The 6,333-nt window shown below is 43.6% G+C and overlaps 1 protein-coding gene across 1 annotated transcript in view; it reads left to right on the top strand.

Moving 5' to 3' along the window:
* The window catches only part of FBXO16 (F-box protein 16), a 77,693-nt gene that overhangs the window by 55,587 nt on the left and 15,773 nt on the right, over positions 1-6,333 (top strand). The gene's annotated exons all lie outside the window — the stretch shown is intronic.

The following is a 6,333-nucleotide window of genomic DNA, read 5'->3' on the forward strand; positions in this document are numbered from 1 at the left end:
AAAAAAAAAAAAAAAAAAAAAAAAAAAAAAAAAAGGCTGGATGAACTGATGTGTATGAAATTGCTTTGAAAACTGTGTGATATAAGGGGAATATTTTTGTTTGTTTAAGACGGAGTCTTGCACTTGTCTCCCTGGCTGGAGTGCAATGGCGTGATTTTGACTCACTGCAACCTCCGCCTCCTGGGTTCAAGTGATTCTCCTGCCTCAGCCTTCCAAGTAGCTGGGATTACAGGTGCCTCCACCATGCCAAGCTAATTTTTGTATTTTTAGTAGAGATGGAGTTTCTCCATGTTGGCCAAACTGGTCTCCAACTGCTGACCTCAGGTGATCCACCTGCCTCGGCCTCCCAAAGTGCTGGGATTATAGGCATTAGCCACTGTGCCTGGCCAAGGGGACTATTTTTTTTTTTTTTTTAATCAGTGGTTCTTTCTTCTGCGGAGTCCTTTGGGGCAGGGGGAGGTGCTATCAGAAATTGCTATCTCTAAGTGAAGGTTCCCCTGATCTAAGTGCATTTAGGCCAGGCACGGTGGCTCACTCCTTTAATCCCAGTACTTTGGGAGACTGAGGCAGGAGGATCACTTGAGGTCAGGAATTTGAGTGCAGTCTGGGCACCCTGTCTCCACTAACAATACAAAAATTAGCTGGGTGTGGTGGCACATGCCTGTGGGTTGTGGAGGAGGGTGGCTTGAACCTAGGAGGCAGAGGTTATAGTCAGCCAAGATCGCACCACTGCACTCCAGGCTGAGCAACAGAGCGAGACTGTCTCAAAAAAAAAAAAGAAAGAAAAGAAAAAAAAAAGAAAAATGCATTTAAATTAACTTTGGAAAAAATGAATTAAGAACTTTTCCTTTCCTAATTAAAAAACAGCGAATTGACTACCTAATAAAGCCAGTAATTGTGACTAGGGAGCATTATCATTGCATAGCAGAAGTTTCCCAAATCGTGGCTCTGAAGCCCTGTGGATCTTTCAGCACATTATGCAAGTCTTTGGCACGAAGTAGAAAGGAATAAGGGTGAAATTAAAAGTTCATATATAGTAGTAAGGATTTAGAAAAGAGATGAAGATACACACTCAAGGAAAATTAATATAAAATGGATGTCAGCTGGGAGAGGAAAAAGTACGTACTCAAGAATAAATCACTTTTATAGCTCTGCTTTAAAGCTCTATTACTTTCTGTTTAAATGTATTTTCAAGTGTTATGTTGCAAAAAAGAAAAAAAAGCAGAGAGAGAGATGAGCTTCTTTAAACAGGGCCATCTGAATTCTGTAGGGCCAGTTTTGTTGGGCTGGATGAGGCTTATCATAGACATGTGTACTGATGCCCAAGGGAATGGGGGAGCTTAGAGCAAAGCAGTAAAATTGTCAGTGAAGCCATTAACTGAGAAAAATAACTTTATGAGGCTTATCACATGAGCCATTATGGTGTGCTTCTGCCTGGTCTCCAGCCCCTGATAGGCAAGGAGTGGAAGAGAAGTCCAAGGGAGAATGGGGAATTTGAAGGACAATAAAAATTGATGGTGATGCATGCTGAGAAATTATCAGCACAGTCAAACATTTCTCCTGCTTCGAAAACACAAAACCCAAAGCTAAGCCATCCCCATAGGCTTTTGACATTAACCATCTGTCAAACACTAGCAGGGCTTGCTTAAGTGAAAGCATTCATTATAAATTAAAAAGTTAAGAAGTTGTACTAATTAAGGCTGAAAGGGAAACCAGGGTACTTTAAGCAATGATAGAAGAATTAGCTCTTCATGAACGGGGCTCTTGAGTATGTCTGTCTATTCTTGTGTTTTTTTGTAAATATACTAATTATAATCACTATTTATGTTTTGTAGTTTTGATATAGAGTATAAGGCATCATTAAATCCCCCAAAAAGTATGCTGTGATATATGACTCATGCCAGTGATGAGCTTGCCAAAGACAAGCTTGGCTGTTTGGGATACAAAGCGGGTGTGACTCAGTTCCCCTCTCCACAGGATAGTAGTTTGCCCTCATCGGCCTTCTAAGTGATGCAAGATGATTGTGAAAATGAAGAAATAGGCCGGGCGTGGTGGCTCATGCCTGTAATCCCAGCACTTTGGGAGGCCGAGGCGGGTGGATCACAGGGTCAGAAGATTGAGAGCATCCTGGCTAACACGGTGAAACCCTGTCTTTACTAAAAATCCAAAAAAAAAATTAGCTGGGCGTGGTGTCACACGCTTGTAGTCCCAGCTACTCAGGAGGCTGAGGCAGGAGAATTGCTTGAACCCGGGAGGCAGAGGTTGCAGTGAGCCGAGATCACACTAGTGCACTCCAGCCTAGGTGACAGAGCGAGACTACGTCTCAAAAAAAAAAAAAAAAAAAAGAAGAGAAGAGGAAATGGGTACTGAGGAAATCCAGTCAGGGGAACAAAGGAAAGTGAGGGTAAAACTGTGGCAACTGCAGCCATAGAGTGAATTTGTTATGCTGGACATAGCCCAGGTGTGATTCCAGTGCAGAAAATCATGTATTCATCATTTGATACATGAATGTTACCAGAAAGGGGTCTGGATCCAGACCCCAAAAGAGGGTTCTTGGATCTTGTGCAAGTTCATAAAGTGAAAGCAAGTTTATTAAGAAAGTAAATAAATAAAAGAATGGCTACTCCACAGAGCAGCTCCGAGGGCTGCTGGTTGCCGGTTTTTATGGCTATTTCTCAATTATATGCTAAACAAGGAGTGGATTATTCATGCCTCCCCCTTTTAGACCATATAGGATAATTTTCTGACGTTGCCATGGCATTTGTAAACTGTCATGGTGCTAATGGGAGTGTAGCAGTGAGGATGACCACAGGTCAATCCTGTCGCCATCTTGGTTTTGGTAGGTTTTGGCCGGCTTTTTTATTGCAACGTGTTTTATCATTAAGGTCTTTATGACCTGTATCTTGTGCTGACCTCCTATCTCATCCTGTGACTTAGAATGCCTTAACCGTCTGGGAATGCAGCCCAGTAGGTTTCAGCCTCATTTTACCCAGCCCCTCTTCAAGATGGAGTTGCTGTGGTTCAAAGACCTCTGACAGAATGTTCCCCCATCATTTAGACAGGTTTATGGAGGAAGATTTCAGGAGGACCTAGAGAAGTGGGTGAGCAGGACCAACTTAGGGGAGCACCTTCTAAAGGCAAAGATGAAAGTGACATACCCCAAACCCTGACCCTCAAACCTAGGAAGTTACCTGAGACCTGAACACTTGAAGATTCCTCGCTCCTATTATCAGGAAAGAGGCTTTGTTAAATAGAAAGGGCAGGAAGAGAGAAGATAATGGGAGAATAAAAGAGGACACGTGGCCGGGGGGCCAGTGGCTCATACCTGTCATCCCAGCACTTTGGGAGGCTGAGATGGGAGAATAATTGAGGCCAGGAGCTTGAGACCAGCCTGGGCAACACAGCAAGATCGCATCTCTACAATAAAATGTTTTTTAATTAGCTGGGCATGGCAGGGGCATGCGCCTGTAGTTCCAGCTACTCTGGAGGCTGAGGTGGGAGGATCACTTGAGCCTGGGATTTGAAGCTGTAGTGAGCCATGATCTCACCACTGCACTCCAGCCTGGGTGACAGAGCGAGACCCTATCTTTAAAAAAAAAAAAAGTACCGGTAATATTCCTTAGTTCATCTCTCTGGGGATGTGGCTGTCAGATCACTGACACCAGCCTCCCTTTTTGCCTATCATTACTTAAGCCTTCAGATGTGAGTGCTCTCTCCAAAAACAGAACCATACTTGGGGAAACGGTTTCACATCTTCCACATGTTGCGGTGAGCTTGTCATGTTTCCTATTCGATGAGTTTGAGTTTTCAAAGCCCGCCCCCTTGAAAGTGTACCTGATTTGCTCTTCTGCTTTTGATTCTAAAGCGGACCCCAAGTGCTGCCTTAGTCAGAACCACTTAGTCTAACCATTTTTTGGGGTGAATGATTGATGAATGATGGGCTGGGCAAGGTGGCTTACACATGTAATCCCAGAACTTTGGGAGGCTGAAGCAGGAGGATCATCTGAGGTCAGGTGGCCAAGCTGGTGAAACCCCGTCTCTACTAAAAATACAAAAATTAGCTGGGTGTGGTGGTGGGCACCTGTAATCTTAGCTATTTGGGAGGCTGGGGCAAGAGAATCACTTGAACCCAGGAGGCAGAGGTTATAGTGACTTGAGATCACACCATTGCGCTCCAGCCAGGGTGACAGAGCAAGACTCTGTCTCAAAAAAAAGAAAAAAGATGGGAATAAAGCTTAGACCTGATTGCTAATCCTTTACAGTTTTGAAGGCTCCTTATGAAAATTATGTAAATGTCAAGACACTCCCATTACAATTAGTTATGAGAACAAGATTCCATATAAAACACAACAATTAAAAATATAAACTCTGACCTCGTGATCCGCCAACCCCGTCTCTACTAAAAATACAAAAACTAGCCGGGCGAGGTGGCGGGCGCCTGTAGTCCCAGCTACTCGGGAGGCTGAGGCAGGAGAATGGCGTAAACCCGGGAGGCGGAGCTTGCAGTGAGCTGAGATCTGGCCACTGCACTCCAGTCCGGGCGACAGAGCGAGACTCCGCCTCAAAAAAATAGATAGATAGATAGATAGATAGATAGATAGATAGATAGATAGATAGATAGATAAACTCTGGCCGGGCACAGTGGCTCACGCCTGTAATCTCAACACTTTGAGAGGCCGAGGAGGGTGGATCACGAAGTCAGGAGATGGAGACTGGCCTGGTCAACATGGTGAAACCCCGTCTCTACTAAAAATACAAAAATTAGGCATGGTGGTGCATGCCTGTAATCCCAGCTACTTGGGAGGCTGAGGCAGGAGAATCGCTTTAACCCGGAAGGCAGAGGTTGCAGTGAGCCGAGATCACGCCACTACACTTCAGCCTGGGTGACAGAGCAAGACTGTCTCAAAAAAAAAAATATACACACACACACACACACACACACACACACACATACTGTGGAGTTTATATATATGTGTGTGTATATATGTGTGTGTATATATAAATTCCACAGTGTGTGTATATATATGTATATATACATATATATATAAACTCCACAGTAGTCAGATACCATCTTCATTAAACTTCAAGATTTTCAACCTTGTGTAAAGACATACAATATTTATTTATTTATTTATTTATGTATTTATTTATTTGAGACAGAGTTTCACTCTTGTTGCCCAGGCTGGAGTGCAATGGCGCAATCTCGGCTCACTGCAACCTCCACCTCCTGGGTTCAAGCAATTCTCCTGCCTCAGCCTCCCGAGTAGCTGGGACTACAGGCACCTGCCACCACGCTCGGCTAATTTTTGTATTTTTAGTAGAGATGGGATTTCGCCATGTTGGCCAGGCTGGTCTCAAACTCCTGACCTCAGGTGATCCACCCACCTTGGCCTCCCCAAGTGCTAGAATTACAGGCATGAGCCACTGTGCCCAGCCCTATATTTTTAATTTTAACAGCAGTTCCATGTAATTCTTAGGGAAGAAAGGAGCTGTCTTCTTGAGGGAGAGACTGCTAAACTCATAGGGAAGGAGGAGGCCTTGAGAGCAAGGATGTCAGCAGACTCTAGGACTTCAGAGACAGGGAAAACCTGCTCGACTAGAGATTAGAGGAAGAATTTGTTTCTGCTCCTGGAAGGGAAGAGGAGGAGGAGGAGTGGTAGTAGGGCGGAAAGAGGTAGGAGGAGGAGAGAAGCCAAGATTAGGTAGGGGAGAGAGGTGGGAACAGTATTAGATACCACCTGTTCCAATTAAACCTGTTTGCCGTTACTGGAATGTAAATACCTGCCTCCATCTCTGCAGTAAATTCTACTCCATTTACACATGGAAGCAAGATCTTAGAAGTCTAGAAAGCTAAGAAAATGAACACTCCTTAGGACAATTCACAGAAAATAAGGAGATGGGCTTTGAACTTCCGAGGCCCTGGAATTGGGCTAAGAGAACCCCAGCTGACATCTTGTTTCTTTTCTTTGTTTTTTCTTTATCAAGTATAAATACAAATACCTCTTGTCTAACACTGAACTTTTATTTGGGAGTTAGGTGTCCTCACTTTCTAGGTCCTGGTTCAGCCATGGATTTCAAAAAGCCTGCCATTTCAGAGCATTCACTTAAATACAAGTAACAAAAGTCTTTAATTGCCTGCTTACTTTAATTGCCTTAGATTAGACCTTATCTTTTCCTGTGCTCTGCTAATTCCAGCCTCTGAAATTACTTTCTTCACCTCTTTCCAGGGATAACTTTACTCTTAGAGTCCTGATTTTTAAAAGTGCTTCTTCACGCTTTCTCACCTTTTTTCCTTCATTCAAAAGAGGAAAAAAAAAAGAAAAAAAAAAAAAA

This window comes from Rhinopithecus bieti, unplaced genomic scaffold, assembly GCF_001698545.2.
Source record: "Rhinopithecus bieti isolate Rb0 unplaced genomic scaffold, ASM169854v2 scaffold_315, whole genome shotgun sequence".
Taxonomy (NCBI): Eukaryota; Metazoa; Chordata; class Mammalia; order Primates; family Cercopithecidae; genus Rhinopithecus; species Rhinopithecus bieti.